The 16,263-nt window shown below is 48.9% G+C and overlaps 8 non-coding genes across 8 annotated transcripts; all 8 read right to left on the bottom strand.

Annotated features, from left to right (window-relative positions):
* Nucleotides 1-709: 709 nt before the first annotated feature.
* Nucleotides 710-791, bottom strand: TRNAL-AAG (transfer RNA leucine (anticodon AAG)). Its single transcript has one exon. It is a non-coding gene; the product is annotated as a tRNA-Leu (tRNA).
* A 284-nt stretch (nt 792-1,075) lies between these two features.
* Nucleotides 1,076-1,157, bottom strand: TRNAL-AAG (transfer RNA leucine (anticodon AAG)). Its single transcript has one exon. It is a non-coding gene; the product is annotated as a tRNA-Leu (tRNA).
* Nucleotides 1,158-1,242: 85 nt separating this feature from the next.
* On the bottom strand, nt 1,243-1,324 carry TRNAL-AAG (transfer RNA leucine (anticodon AAG)). Its single transcript has one exon. It is a non-coding gene; the product is annotated as a tRNA-Leu (tRNA).
* Nucleotides 1,325-1,425: 101 nt separating this feature from the next.
* Nucleotides 1,426-1,507, bottom strand: TRNAL-AAG (transfer RNA leucine (anticodon AAG)). Its single transcript has one exon. It is a non-coding gene; the product is annotated as a tRNA-Leu (tRNA).
* A 5,250-nt stretch (nt 1,508-6,757) lies between these two features.
* On the bottom strand, nt 6,758-6,839 carry TRNAL-AAG (transfer RNA leucine (anticodon AAG)). Its single transcript has one exon. It is a non-coding gene; the product is annotated as a tRNA-Leu (tRNA).
* Nucleotides 6,840-6,941: 102 nt separating this feature from the next.
* On the bottom strand, nt 6,942-7,023 carry TRNAL-AAG (transfer RNA leucine (anticodon AAG)). Its single transcript has one exon. It is a non-coding gene; the product is annotated as a tRNA-Leu (tRNA).
* An 85-nt stretch (nt 7,024-7,108) lies between these two features.
* On the bottom strand, nt 7,109-7,190 carry TRNAL-AAG (transfer RNA leucine (anticodon AAG)). Its single transcript has one exon. It is a non-coding gene; the product is annotated as a tRNA-Leu (tRNA).
* Nucleotides 7,191-7,279: 89 nt separating this feature from the next.
* TRNAL-AAG (transfer RNA leucine (anticodon AAG)) lies at nt 7,280-7,361 on the bottom strand. Its single transcript has one exon. It is a non-coding gene; the product is annotated as a tRNA-Leu (tRNA).
* Nucleotides 7,362-16,263: the final 8,902 nt, after the last annotated feature.

The raw sequence follows: 16,263 nt of genomic DNA, 5'->3' as shown, positions 1-16,263 counted from the left end.
CCTGCTACTCTTATCTGGTGAGGCAGATCTTCTATCTTCATCCCAGGCTTCAACTTCAGAAGCACGGTTCTCGTTGTTGAGCCCTTTTCGTGCACTCCCTGGACTCGCCACCGCTCACGGGTCACTTCCGTCACCTCACCGAACGCCGCAAAAGCTGTTCGGATATCCTCATCCGCCACGCCGTGTAACATCCAGTGGAGCCGTAGCTTCACCTGTTGGTCCTCGGGGTCAATGACGATACACCGTCGACCTTTCACTTGAAGCTCCTTGAATGCTAGCAGCCGCTTGGTTGCTTCCGTGCTGTTCAAAGTCACCGCCCAGACATGGTTTATTTGGTACGCCCCCAAGGCCACCACGTCTGGGAGCGTATCAATCTTGGCCAGGGCGTCCCGGAAATCTTCAACCCTGAAGGGTCGCACTCGTACGTCACCGTGCAAAAAAACTGTGTTGAAAACAACACGTCCGGTGGGCAGATGCGGCAAAATAATCTGATATTCCTTGTCGTCGTTTTCCTCAAGCCTGTTACCGCGGCCAGCCTGGGCCGCAATCGCCGCTCCGCCGGAGCTCATCATTCTGCGTCCGTACACGCCGGTGGCCGGAAGTAGAATGCTCGGCCACGCTACCCACGGTATGACGCTCTCTGGGGCTGACATTCGAATTAGGAAGGCTAGTCTTGAATTTATTTTAAATAAAAAAGCTTAAAATTATGTGGCAGCGGTGGGATTCGAACCCACGCCCCCGAAGAGACTGGTGCCTTAAACCAGCGCCTTAGACCGCTCGGCCACGCTACCTTTTCTTTTTCTTTTTTTTATACAGAATGACGCAGTATGGCACTGACGTCCGAATTAGGAAGGCTAGTCTTGAATTTATTTTAAACCAAAAAGCTTAAAAGTTTGTGGCAGCGGTGGGATTCCAACCCACGCCCCCGAAGAGACTGGTGCCTTAAACCAGCTCCTTAGACCGCTCGGCCACGCTACTTTTTTTTTTTTACACAGAATGACGCAGTCTGGCACTGACGTCCAAATTAGGAAGGCTAGTCTTGAATTTATTTTAAACCAAAAAGCTTAAAAGTTTGTGGCAGCGGTGGGATTCGAACCCACGCCCCCGAAGAGACTGGTGCCTTAAACCAGCGCCTTAGACCGCTCGGCCACGCTACCCACGGTATGACGCTCTCTGGGGCTGACATTCGAATTAGGAAGGCTAGTCTTGAATTTATTTTAAATAAAAAACCTTAAAATTATGTGGCAGCGGTGGGATTCGAACCCACGCCCCCGAAGAGACTGGTGCCTTAAACCGGCGCCTTAGACCGCTCGGCCACGCTACTTTTTTTTTTTTTTTTACACAGAATGACGCAGTCTGGCACTGACGACCAAATTAGGAAGGCTAGTCTTGAATTTATTTTAAACCAAAAAGCTTAAAAGTTTGTGGCAGCGGTGGGATTCGAACCCACGCCCCCGAAGAGACTGGTACCTTAAACCAGCGCCTTAGACCGCTCGGCCACGCTACTTTTTTTTTTTTTCTTTATTGCCGTGAAACACAAAACAAAAATACACATGATAAAAAACGTCAACTACACTTGAGCTAACGCGTAAGTGGCTAAAATCTTTTCAAGTTCACTAACTCATCAAAGAGACAATGCCATTGTGGCGGATCCTGCTGCCTCATGAAAGTTTCACGTATATAAACAGCACTTTCAATAAAGTTTTCACGCGAAGATCGTGTATCTATATCTGCATGACGCACCTGCATTCGTGTTTTCCACAAACTATGGAGGCCAAGAAGCATAATTAAATCATAAGGTGCATCATCGTTCTGCACTGGTAGAAATCTTATACCGTAAGGAGTTAATGGAAGCTCCTTTTTAATTGTCCTTTGGAGGACGTCCCATAGAAAGACAGCATCCCAACACTGTAAGAAAACGTGTTCAATTGTTTCCGGTTTTTTGCACAACAGGCAATTTGTTGTCCATGGGACGAAGATACCTTTTTCATTCAGCCAGGTTTTAACAGGGAGCGTATTAGAGTGAAGTTTGAAAAGGAATGTTTTAGCTGATGGCCTCACGGGCATCTTCTTAACTCTTTTCAAAACGTCCTGCCCTGGGCCTCCACAGTGTAATGCCCGATAAAAAGGCACCGGCAGCATCACGTCAATGAGATCTTTATACAGTTTTTTTCTAGGAATGTTGTAAAGGTAATCAAAAGAAAACCGCACTTCAAGCAACTTGCACGAAAAAACAACCTCGCGCAGGTAGCCAGTCACAGTACCAGGCATGTTTTCACATGACACAATCCATTCAGGGAGCAGCCTCTGTAATCGCACTTGCATCACGGTTCTTAAAAAGGTATCTTTTTGATCACGGAGGAATATAAATCGCGAAACCACCTGACGCAAGAACAGATGTGCAAGGCCAAGCCCGCCCCTTTTAACAGAAATAAACAAATTCGTCCGGGCGGTTTTTTCCCATGTGGATGCCCAAATAAAAACAGCAAAAACGCGGTGCATTTTCTGAATTGAGGTTCGTGATACACACAACACATTCATGAGGTACCACAGCCTCGAAATAAGAAAAACATTGCAAATAGAAGCGCGCGAAAATATTGAGAGTTGCCTTCCTTGCCAGGCATCCGCTTTTTCTTTCGCTCTGGATGTTTCTTCCATCCAGTGCACGTTGGGATCTTGATAACATTCTAAAGGCACGCCTAGATATCGTGTTGGGAGAGCAGACCATCGCAGCTTACAGAAGAAATCAGGTGTCACGTCCCAATCACCGTGCCAAAACCCAGAGCTTTTCTCCCAATTGATCTTACATCCCGTTTGATCACAAAATGTTTGGACGACACTCGTGGCTTCACAAATGCTCTTTCTAGTTGCACAAAACACTGCTATGTCATCGGCATATGCTAGCATTTTCACGTGTGCTGATTGCAGCTTGAACCCTAAAATGCGATCGCTATCAATGATAGCCAAGCAAAGTGGCTCTAAATACAGTGCAAACAGCAGGGGTGAGAGTGGGCAGCCCTGCCTTACCGATGAACGTACTGCGATGCTGTCAGTCAGTTCACCATTCACTATAATACGGGTCGTGCAGTTCGCATACGCCATTTTAACACCCTCCACTATGACGTCACCAAGGTTAGAATGTTCCAAAATGGAAAACAGAATTTCGTGAGAAACACGGTCAAAGGCTTTCGCCAAATCTAACTGCATCATGGCTATCTGACCACCGAGTGCATCAACACATTCTAGTACGGTTCTTGCGACATGTATATTCGTGGCAATGGATCGACCCTTGATGCCGCACGTTTGATGAGACCCAACCAATTTCTTTATTACGCTTTGCAGTCGTTTTGCTAAAACCTTCATGTACACCTTGTAGTCAACATTGGTGAGGCTAATCGGTCGATATGACCCCACCAACAGACGTTTCTCCGGATCATCTGTCTTGGGTATTAGAACAATGTGCGATGTAGAGAAAGACAATGGGACAGTATTACGTTCATAAGCTTCAGTGATTACACAGAGCAAAAACTGAGCCGCATACTGCTGAAACGTTTTAAAGAAGGCAGCGCTTAGGCCATCCGGCCCAGGGGCCTTCCCAGTTGTCAGGTCATCTATTGCAGATACTATCTCCTGCAACGTTATCGGTGTTTCTAGGCGCGCTTTACTTTCGTCATCCAGTGCAGGCATCAGTCTCAGAAAATCTGTTTGAAAGCCGCCTACAGTCTGAGGCTTAGCGCTAAGCAGTTCTTCGAAGTGCTCTGCTACCGCACGCTGAATATCTTTAGCATCTTCTGTGATATGGCCGGCATACCTTATACTCCTTATTTCTTTCTGGCAGGCGTATCTTTTCTCGTCTGCTAGCGCTCGTTTTGTCGGAACTTCTCCAGCCCAAAGTTTTTCAGCCCTTGCACGTATGACAGCCGCTGTGTATCTTTCGCTGTCGATTGTTTCCAACTCACTTTTTATCTCTCGTATTTTACTGGCGAAATGCCCTGGCACTGAACTTTCCATGCTCAAAAAAAAACTGGAGTTGTTCATTCAGTTCTTTTTCTTTTTCTTTCTCTTTATGCCGCACCTTACTGCTCTTTTCTATGGATTTCAATTTGACCCACTCTTTGAAGCTGTCCCATTCCTCTGCAAAACTTACTGGTCGCATAGCAAGACGATTTTCAAACTCGGTCTTAACTTCCGTAAGGAACTCTTCATCGGCAAGAAGTTTGGCATTCATTTTCCATAGGTACCAGTTAAAGCGCGATTTCTTTCCTTTGCGACCAAACACTGCACTCACGAGACAATGATCGCTGAAAGACACAGGTTTGACCTCATATGCAGTACATAGGGAAACAAGATCTACCGAGGCATACACCCTGTCCAATCTAGCATGGCTGTCACGCTGAAAGTGCGTGAACTCTGGCTGGTTTCCAGTGGAGAACACACTACCAACAACCTCAAGGCCATACTCATGCACAAGTGCATTCAACAGCTCGGAGCTTCTGTCTCTTCGAGGTTTACACTTCGCCGCTCGGTCCACAGCTGCGCACACACAGTTGTAGTCACCAAGTACAAGCAAGATTTTGTCAGTCTTCAGCCACACCTCAATAGACTCAAAAAACAATTCACGCTCACATCCTGAATTGGGAGCATACACACACACAACACGCCAGCATAAATTAGAGTAGGTAAAATCGGTAACCAAAAGCCGACCGCTTGGACAGGCAAAAACGGACTCTACGCTTACTCCCAGCGTGTTGCGTATAAATAAAAGGCATCCACCCGATACACCAACAGAATGGCATACACACACATAAAAGTTTGTTTGAAAAGAAGCCACCATACGGTCAGTGCTTTCTTGGCTCTCAATCTTTGACTCTTGCACAGCTGCTATATCTATATCATTATCCAAAAGGAGGTGACTGAGTTGGCATTGTCGCCTTCTCGCTCCCAGTCCTCTGACATTCAAAGTAGCTACATGTAACGGCGAATTAAGCTTGAAAGTCATGTATTAGAGAGAGACGCCCGTACCCGCATGGTGCCTACCTTCATGGTTGCATGGCTTCTGCTTCTGACGAACAGCGGCGTATGTATGCATGTAATGTCCTCCCAGCAGAATGTCGGGATGCATTCAAACGAAGTCCAAGCACATTGTTTCATTTTTGCTCACCCACGCACCACTTGGTTGCAGAAGGTTCCTGACGCTGGTCGGTAGGCAGCCGACCCACAAATCGTTCAGGGCACCACAAAAACTACGGAGGCGGTTTCCCCGCCTGCCGCGTGTCGGCCGAGAAGTTCGGCTTCGGTCTTAACGTGGCTCTTCGGATGCCAGAAGTTTTCGGCGGCGGCTCACCACAAACACCGCCTGGCAGCTGAGTCTCCTCCACGCTTTCCTCATGCGGACGTTTCGCGGCAATTAAGGCTGCTGTCTCCGGCCCAACCTCCATGGCATCAGTAAAGGAAGGCTCAGTACTGAGATGGTCCTCAGCGTCGGAAAATTTGGCTACGTCTTCTGACACTTCCTTTGATGCGCTTTCATGGTCCTGGGATGGTTCGTTCAAGACATGCCGAGGTTCATTCTTTTCATTTGAGACCGTCACCTTATTCTTTGTTAAAACCGTCATGGAAGGCGCGTCCTGTTTCGTTGACTGGCCTCTAATGTCAGCAGCCTCCTCCGCATCCGCCTCATCCATAATTAACTCGGACGAGTCTTCGCTGGTCCCAGGTCCGGCAATGCTAGCGTAGGTTCGTGCACACTGGCTGTCTTCATGCCCAAACCGTCGACAGGTTCCGCAGCGAGGAACCCGGCACTCTTTGCGGATGTGACCCGTACCCCGGCAGCGTAGGCACAACGGGGGTCTGCCTGGCACAATGACGAGCGCGAGCTCACCGCTAACATTCAACTGATGCGGCAGGTCGTCGAGCTTCATGCCAGCTTTCAGCTTCAGCGTTACGAGTCTAGTTGTAGAGCCCTTTTCTAGCATACCTTTAACACGCCAACGCTCCCGGGAAACTTCCGACACCTTTCCGTAAGGCGCAAATGCAGCACGAACATCTTCATCTGGCACGTTGTGTAGTAGCCAGTGAAGCTTGAGTCGCACGTCCTGGTTCGCCGGGTCAATCACCAAACAGCGACCGTTTTTCACAGACAGCTCACCTACACTGACAATCTTGTTGACGGCTTCAGTATCCTTGAGAGTGACGGCCCAGACGTGGCTCATCCGATACGCCCCCATAGCGATAACATCGGGGATTAGCGAGTGTTGTGCTAAAGCATCCCGGAAATCTTCCACCCGGTACGGGCGGGCCCTGATATCGGCGTGCAAAAAAACGGTATTCAAAACAAACCGACCTGTTGGAAGTGCAGGCAAAACGACCTGGTAAGTGTTGTCCTGTTCAGCAGTCCTGTTACCGCGGCCTGACATGGCCGCTGAAGCCGCTCCTGAGGAGAAGAGCATGTTGCCGGGCTAGTTGGTGATCCATTGGGTAAAAAATTTTGCGCAAAAAACACAAAGGACAAAGAAGAACACATAAGACGTTTGACAAGCGCTTGTCAAACGTCTTATGTGTTCTTCTTTGTCCTTTGTGTTTTTTGCGCAAAATTTTTTGCTCCTGAGGAGCCCTGCATCCTGCGTCCGTTCACTGGCGTGGCCGGAAGCAGAATCCCTCGGCCACGCTACCCACGGTATGACGCTCTCTGGGGCTGACATTCGAATTAGGAAGGCTAGTCTTGAATTTATTTTAAATAAAAAAGCTTAAAATTATGTGGCAGCGGTGGGATTCGAACCCACGCCCCCGAAGAGACTGGTGCCTTAAACCAGCTCCTTAGACCGCTCGGCCACGCTACTTTTTTTTTTTTTTTTTACACAGAATGACGCAGTCTGGCACTGACGTCCAAATTAGGAAGGCTAGTCTTGAATTTATTTTAAACCAAAAAGCTTAAAAGTTTGTGGCAGCGGTGGGATTCGAACCCACGCCCCCGAAGAGACTGGTGCCTTAAGCCAGCGCCTTAGACCGCGCGGCCACGCTACCCACGGTATGACACTCTCTGGGGCTGACATTCGAATTAGGAAGGCTAGTCTTGAATTTATTTTAAATAAGAAAGCTTAAAATTATGTGGCAGCGCTGGGATTCGAACCCACGCCCCCGAAGAGACTGGTGCCTTAAACCAGCGCCTTAGACCGCTCGGCCACGCTACCCACGATATGACGCATGCAGTCTGGGACTGACGTTCGAATTAGGAAGGCTTGTCTTGAATTTATTTTAAATAAAAAAGCTTAAAATTATGTGGCAGCGGTGGGATTCGAACCCACGCCCCCGAAGAGACTGGTGCCTTAAATCAGCGCCTTAGACCGCTCGGCCACGCTACTTTTTTTTTCTTTATTTCCTGGCTTTGGTTCATACCATTTCACAAGAACACAACACGAATAACACAAAATAAAGTACATATTGGAAGGTCATCGTCAGCCAATGTCAGGCTGGCTTCGTCTCAGTACATTAAAACTCCCGCAACGACAGCAAAGGCTCTACCCTTGAGAGCCATTCGGGAGGTTCAGCAGCCACTTTCTGTATGGCAATAAACCAATTCACACTTTCTCGAAAGTATATTCTAGCGGGTCGAGCATCCCTGTCGCAGTGATAGCCCGCCATTCTGGAGCGCCATATAGAGTGGAGGCCCATGAGCATGATTAAATCATACGGAACGCCATCTTCATTATCAATGCTTAAATACCGGATGCCGTGGGAGTCTAGTGGAAATTCTTTCTTTATCGTACGTTGCAAAACATCCCAGAAATAAACCCCTTCCCAACAATGCAAAAAAACATGGTCTATTGTTTCCGGCTGCTTGCAGATTAAACAGTGCGGCCCCCACGGTAAAAAAAAATCCCTTTCCTCCAAAAACTTCTTTACTGATAATGTTCCGGTGTGTAATTTAAAGAAAAATGTCTTAGCTCCTGGCGACACCTGCATTTTCTTTACTCTCTTCAAGACATCTCTGCCCGGACCTCCACTGTATAAGGTTCTGTACAAGGGTTGTGGCAAAACAATGTCACATAAATCGCGATACAGCTTTTTTCGTTTTACAGTGGACAAATATTCATTAGAAAAACGCACTGAAAGAAATCTTACACTAGCGACGACCTCCCTGTAATAACCAAAAATCCCACCCGTAGCTTCTTCGGTGGAGACAACAAACTCCGGCAGTAGACGCCGTAGCCTAACTTGGCAGACGGTGCGTAAGAAAGGGTCCGAAGCATCCCGAAAAAACAAAAACCGGTTGACCACCTGCCGTAAAAACAGATGGCCGAGTCCCAAACCGCCGTCTTTTACCCGACGGAACAAATTCGTCCTGCTGCAGCGTTCCCATTTACCTGCCCAAACAAAAACGGCGAAAATCCTGTGTAACTTCTGTACGTTTACGCGCGAACAACTCAAAACTTGCATTGCGAACCAAAGTTTGCTGATAAAAAAAAGATTGCATACAGTAGCTCTGGCAAAATTCGACATGTTGGCGCCTTTCCACTTCTCGGCTCTCTCCCTTAGTTCGGTCATTTGCCCTTTCCAATAATGCTCGCTTTCGCGGTAGGCATCCAGCTCGACGCCCAAGTACTTGGTCGGTATGTCTGTCCACGTAACATTGGCAAAGCGATCTGGTTTCGACGGCCACTGTCCATGCCAGAGCCCAAGGCACTTGGCCCAGTTCACCCCGCTACCGGTAACTTGAGAGAACTCACGGATACATTTGACAGCCTCGGTGATACTCTCCTGGTCAACCGTAAAAATAACGATGTCGTCTGCATACGCGAGCAGTTTCACTTCGGCTGCTTGTAACCTAAACGCACTAATGTTGACATTATTCATAAGTTTCATGCACAATGTTTCAATATAAATGCAAAACAAAAGAGGGCTGAGGGGACAGCCCTGTCGCACCGAACGCTGCAGTCGAATGGGGGCTCCCAGACCCTTATTAATAATCACTCTCGTCGTGCAGTTACGGTACGCCAGGGCCACACCCTTACATATAACTGAACCAACATTCACATGTTCTAAAAGGGAAAACAAAATTTCGAGATCGACGCAGCCGAATGCTTTTTCGAGGTCGATCTGAAGCATGGCGACCCGACCATCCCAGTCATCACAACACTCAAGGACACTTCGCGCCTTTTGAATGTTGGTCACTATTGACCTCCCTTTTATCCCACACGTTTGGTGTGGTCCTACTATATCCTTAATAACCGTTTGCAACCTTCGGGCCAAAACCTTCATAAAAATTTTATATTCAACGTTTGTAAGTGCTATGGGTCTGTAAGATGTTACCACGCGTAATTTGTCTATTTCATCAGTTTTTGGAATGAGTACGGTGTGGGATGACCCATATGACGGAGGCAGGGCATTTACTGTGTAGGCATCGTTATAAATTGCGTTCAAAATAGGTGTGATTTCGTACTTAAATTCTTTGTAAAAACCCGCGCTGAACCCATCCGGTCCCGGCGATTTACCGGCATTTAAACTGTCAATAGCGTGCTCCACTTCTGTTTCAGTTATCTTTAGTTCTAATCTCTCTTTCACTTCATCGTCCAGACGCGGTATCGTCGCCAGAAACTTATTCTTAAAAGTGATAGCGTCTACCGTGTGGGATGCGAAGAGGGTTTGGTAATGGGCGTTGAACGCTGCTTTGACGTGATCGTTGTCCGCCGCCAAGATACCGCCCCAATCTATTTGGTCGATGTGGTTCCGTTGAGCGTTTGCTTTTTCGAACCCCAGCGCTCGTTTTGATGGCGCCTCCCCTGCAGCTGTGTCTTCTGCCCTTGCCCTCACTAACGCACCTCGATAACGATCTTCGTCTATCAATTCTAGTTTTTGCTTTGTTTTCCGTATATCTTCAATCCATTTCCCCGGCGCTCGAGCTTCCTGTTTAAGCAACGTACGGAGCAGTGTCCTTAACTCCGTCTCTTTCTGTTTTTCCTCAAACCGTATACAGGTTGCCCTCTCTATTGCTTTAATTTTTATAGTTTCTTTACACAGCTCCCACTGTTGCCAAATGTGCATATTTTTACTTGGGTTTATTTTTTCAATTTCTTCTTTTACTATGCGGGTAAAATGTTCATCCTGCAAGAGTTTATTATTGAATTTCCACATTTCCCACGAAAAAGAATTCCCTCTCTTTACCCATCCAAAAGAACATTTAACTAAACAATGGTCTGAAAACGATACCGGCTCTACTTCATAACTATTGCATTCAGGTAAGATGTCGAGGGATGCATAAATGCGGTCCAGCCTTGCATGGCTCGAACCCTGGAAGTGCGTGAGCTTTACGGTGCGGGCTCCCTCGAGACACTCTGCCACATCCTCGAGGTTACACTCCTCAACAATTCGCGATAGCACTTCAGTGCTTGCGTCTCGGTCACTCAGCCACGACTCAGCCACGAGTTCGATGCTTGAAAGCGGTACAAAAGCGCTTCTAGTGAATGCGGTGTTGCCTTAGAAACATGCCGTAGAACGTTATACTGCAGTGTATATCGGTAATTATGAGCATGTTACTTACAGAAGTCGCAGTTACACGAGTAGCGAAGTACGTTTCCGCTACATTTCTTCTGCGCACATGCAGAGCCATCTTGCGGCAAACACAGAAGAACCCCTCCTCGCAATGTGCGGCGCTGCCCCGACACGTGGCGCGCCACTCGCCCCTGACGTTTCGCCGTGCACCCTCACAGGTTGTAGAATCAAGCGTCTTTCCTTTCTTTAGATCACTATCTTCGCTCACCTGCTTCTCCCCTTCGGGCCGCGCGGGTACCGGTGCGAGGATGCCCCAATACCCTTGCGTTTAGTAAGTTTTCTCGACGAGGTGCAATAACGCTATCGCGTTCCACTCTTGAAGGCGAAGCTTAAGCGTCCTCCAAATTTTCTGTTTTCGTGTTGGGGTTTTCTTGTACACAGGCTGGGAAATGCTAGGGTTGTAACTTACGCTGTTGGGTTCCTTCAATTTTCAATTGTCAATAAAGTGACTACGGATGAAGGAGTGCGGCTTCGACTCCGAGACTCTCGTGCCGTCACTCCTGGGGAACAGAAGGCGCAAAGCATCCGGTCGCAAGCGGAATTTTAAAAATTCGGCACTTTCCATGACCACACTGTAACCAAATACGTAGATTCGTGCCTCTGCCTTTCAAAGAACCATGCTCACGTCACCTGCCACTCATTCTTGTGTGGAAACCCGTAGAAATGAATCGACTTAAAAGCGTCTGACGAATTTGTGTAGCTGCCAGTGCAGCCAACAACGCACCACGTTTCGCCAGCCTTGTTTGGCCAGACTTTGTTTCACTGAACATATTCACACAACTAGCCCAACTTTCTGCTCTCTTGAGGATAGATTCACACACAACGTCATATAAACCTTAGGATTTCCAATTTCCACACAAACCAACGACAAACAGCACGCTCCAATGCGCTGGCAATGCGCCGGCTTTGGCCGGCGCATGCCAGCATTGAGCGATGCGCCGAGAGGCGGCGCCACCCGTTCAGCTGTCCAGTCCCTACACAAACACCTCTTTTTGCGCCGGGGTTTATCTTGTCCCTACACATTTTACCTGACCAAAATATCAACTGGAGTTTAAACTACCTTATCTATAATATTGCCACCTGACGGTTCGAGGTAGCGCTTGAACGACAAAGAAGTTGGAGACTCTCGCGCGCTTCGGCTAGCTGGGACTGTGAACTCTTGAGCTTGTGTCTTCGTGCTACCGTTTTTCGGGAACCTCTCTCTTGACTGTGTGTATCTGCCCCTGTTGCCGATACCCATAAATCCCTGTCTTCGTGACAGTTTTGGTGGAGGTGCTGGGTAATTGTCCTCTCAATGTCGCACACCCCTCCGCGAACCAACGACACCGAGCTTTTGCCTGTGGACACGCCAGTTCATCGCGTCAGCCGGAGGAACCTGGGCCTTCCTCCCGAACACGGGCCCTTGGAGTCCACTTCAACAACGAGCCTCCGGCCAGCCACGCAAAGCACTGCGACAGTCATGCAAGGTACTCCTGTTTACGTTCAAAACCCCCGAGTGCCGAAATCGTTCCATGGCACTGCGCATGAAGACGTTGAGGATTGGCTAACTCAGTTCGAACGAGTCGCATCCTTTAATCAGTGGGACGACAACTTAAAGCTACGGAACGCCATTTTCTGCCTGGAAGACCATGCTTTGACATGGTATGAGGACCAAGAAGGCACAATAACATCATGGCCTCAGTTCCGCCGTCTTATCGTAGAGGCGTATATCAGCCTGGATAAGCGCGAACGAGCAGAACGTGCTCTACAATCTCGAAAACAGATGCCAAACGAGTCCGTCATGATGTATGTTGAGGACATGACGAAACTATTTCGACGTGCGGATCCCAACATGTCTGAAGAGAGAAAGCTGCGCCACCTCATGCATGGGGTTAAAGAACAGCTTTTTGCTGGTCTTGTACGTAGCCCAGCAACTACAGTTACCTCATTTTAACAGAGGCGGTCACCATGGAAAATATCCTACACCAGCGCCGCTCGGCGGTCTACGACAGCCCAATCCTCGCTACGACTGCTGCCGAGCCTCTTACAGCTGCTGTAAGCAATACTGAACAGCTCCGAGATCTTATTCGTGCGATTGTACGCGAGGAACTGCAGAAGGTTTGTGGCACGTTCCAACCCAGGGGTGATTCTCTCGCACATATGATCCGCGAAGAGATTCAGCAAGTCACGCAGCCATCTCTGCATGTTGCTGAAGCTCAAAGTACCCCTGTTCCTGATTATCCTCGTCCGACTTACGCTGACATTCTCCGACGCCCAGTTCCCGTCCAAGCTCCGTTGTCTATGTTACCACCAACCCAGTGCATGCCCGTCCAGCAGCCAACGCAATACATTCCTGTACAGCAGCCAACGCGGTACGTGCGGCCACCGCGATCAAACTTTCGACGAACGGACGTCTGGCAGGCCCCTCGGAGCCGCCGCCTTTGCTACCACTGTGGGGAACCTGGTCACATTTTCCGGTGGTGCCCTTATCGGGAACTCGGACCGGACGGTTTTTACACCAACGCACCTAGACGCACGTTCGGACAACTACCTCGTGACATTGGAGACAACCTCGCACAAGAGAGCCTCCGGATGGCGCGCCGACAATCCAGGTCTCCATCCCCACGTCGGCAAACCGCTTCAACAACTGATAACTTCCCGCGAGCACCGCCTGGTCGCTCGCCAAGCCCCCACCGGGAAAACTGAGTAGAGCGACCTCCGGGGGCGGGGCCGCTAAATGTCAGCACAAAGAAGTCCCCCCAATGAGAACAGATATGGATTTTGGAGCAGAAACGACAGCATTTGGTTCACGAGACCGGCTATCGCTGGACATCCCTGTGTGCATCGATGGTCATAATGTCAGCGCTTTAGTGGATACCGGAGCAGACTTTTCGATTTTGAGTGGAAAACTGGCAGCGACCCTTAGGAAGGTTATGACACCCTGGTGTAGCACGCAAATACGCACGGCTGGGGGCATGTAATTACTCCTATTGGACAGTGCACGGCTAGAATCCAGATTCGTACGTCAACGTTCGTTGTCAGCTGCGTCGTTCTCCGGGAATGTTCTCGTGATTTGATTCTCGGTGTGGATTTCCTGCGGGAATATGGCGCCATCATCGATCTCCGACAGCGAACGAACGGTCTCGTTCTCAACGGAGAAAGCGGCTGCCAGCCCCAACGATGGCCAACATACGTGCGCCCTACGGGTTTCAGCCGAGTGTGTTTCAGTGCCTCCCCGCTCCAGCGTGTTTGTGAGTGTTGTGTGCGACGGGCTTTGTGACGGGCCGATAATAGCTGAAAGCAACCGTTCTCTTTTATTTTCTCATGGCATCTGTGCAGCTCGAAGCTTAATTATTCTCAGCAATGGTCACTCTGAGCTTCTCGTCACGAACTTCACGAATGAATCTCGCCACCTCTATCGCTCTACTGCCATCGCTTTCGGCGAACTGTTAAAGGAAGTTTCTGAGTGTCTTGCGTTTGACGTTATTGATACTCCCAGTGTTCTAGACCGCATCGATGTTAGCAGTGACCTTTCTTTCTGTCAACAACGCGCCCTGTGTGCCTTACTGCTGGAGTACGCCCCATGCTATGCCTCATCATCGAAAGTCCGGCAAACTTCTATCGCCAAGCATCGCATCTTAACGTCTGACGATACCCGACCTATTCGACAGCAGCCGTACCGTATTTCGGCCAAAGAACGTGAGGCAATTCGGACACAAGTCCAGGAAATGCTTAATGATGATGTTATTCAGCCGTCTAAAAGTCCGTGGTCGTCGCCCGTCGTGTTGGTTAAGAAAAAGGATGGCACGCTGCGTTTTTGCGTTGATTACAGGAAACTGAATGACATCACAAAAAAGATGTATATCCGTTGCCCCGTATCGACGATTCACTCGATCGACTTCGCAACGCCAAGTTCTTTTCCTCCATTGATTTAAAAAGTGGTTATTGGCAGATAGAAGTGGATGAGCGCGATCGAGAAAAGACTGTCTTTGTGACACCCGATGGCTTATATGAATTTAAAGTATTGCCTTTCGGTCTGTGTTCAGCGCCAGCGACATTCCAGAGAATGATGGACACCGTACTTGCTGGTCTTAAATGGCAAACCTGTTTGGTTTATTTGGACGACGTCATCGTGTTTTCAGAAACGTTTGACACACATCTTAAGCGGCTGCGAACGGTATTGGACGCTCTTCGCTCGGCCGATTTGACACTCAAACCGGAAAAATGTCACTTTGGATATCAGCCGCTAAAATTTCTCGGTCATGTGGTTAGCGCTGACGGTGTCCGGCCTGACCCTGATAAAACAGCCGCTGTAGCCAATTTTCCCATCCCTACCACGAAGAAAGCAGTCCGACGTTTCTCGGGCCTGTGCGCGTACTATCGCCGTTTCATTGCCGATTTTGCCAAGATTGCAGAACCTTTGACGCGCCTGACACGTGCTGACGTCCCGTATGTCTGGTCTTCCGAGCAGCAGGAGGCATTCACCGAGCTGCGCCAACGGCTGCACAACCCTCCCGTTCTTGCACACTTCGATGAGGACGCTGCCACCGAAATTCACACCGACGCCAGCAATGTCGGTCTGGGTGCTGTTCTGGTCCAGCACCAGCAAGGCGAGGAAAAAGTGATCGCTTATGCCAGCCGCACCCTTTCTCGGGCAGAATCAAACTATTCAACTTCTGAAAAGGAGTGTCTCGCCGTCGTTTGGGCCACAATGAAATTCCGACCTTACCTCTACGGCCGTAAATTTAAAGTTGTGACAGACCATCATGCTTTGTGTTGGCTAGCTAGTCTCCGAGATCCATCAGGACGTCTTGCACGGTGGAGCCTTCGTATGCAGGAGTTTGATTACTCTATCGTTTATAAATCCGGACGTAAACATGAAGATGCTGACACACTGTCTCGATCACCCGTGGAGTTGGCCCATGACTGTACGGATGAAGACGCCCATTTTCTTGGCATTATCAGTTCCTCTGATTTAAAGGCCCGGCAACGGGCTGACCCAGACCTCAAAACTGTGATCGATCATCTGGAGGGTTTCGATTCTACAGTATCTCGACTATTTGCTAAGAACTTGTCATCCTTCTGTACGCGCGACGGAATCCTCTACAAGAAAAGCGCCGGGAACAGTGACCGAGCCTATCTTCTAGTCATCCCTGCAGATCTCCGCGATGAAATCCTTCATGCTTGCCATGATGAACCCACCGCTGGACACTTGGGCTTTGCACGCACTCTTACCAGAGTGCGCCAGGCCTACTACTGGCCCAAACTTACCGCCACCGTTCATCGATATGTTAGAGGTTGCCGCGAGTGCCAGCGACGTAAGACACCGCCATTGAAGCCAGCGGCTTTCCTGCAGCCTATTCCCCCACCGCTAGTACCATTCGACCAAATTGGTATGAACTTTCTTGGCCCTTTTCCTCTATCGTCAGCTGGCAATAAGTGGATTATTGTGGCTACAGATTATCTGACACGTTAAGCGGAAACTATGGCGGTGCCACGTGCAACATCCTCCGAAGTGGCACAATTTTTCATGACGCAGATTGTCTTCCGCCATGACGCCCCTTCATACGTCATTACTGATCGTGGCAAGGCATTTACAGCGCGCCTTCTTGAAGAAGTTTTCCAACTAAGCCAGACACATCACTGAAAGACTACTGCTTACCATCCTTACTGAGCGACTAAACAAAACAATAGCGGACATGCTCGCCATGTATGTCGATGTCCGGCATAAAACAT

This window comes from Amblyomma maculatum, chromosome 4 (genome assembly GCF_055883805.1).
Source record: "Amblyomma maculatum isolate TAMU_Amacu chromosome 4, ASM5588380v1, whole genome shotgun sequence".
Lineage (NCBI taxonomy): Eukaryota > Metazoa > Arthropoda > Arachnida > Ixodida > Ixodidae > Amblyomma > Amblyomma maculatum.
The sequence above is the reverse complement of the archived record's forward strand: the minus strand, read 5'-3'. Positions and strand labels throughout refer to the sequence as shown.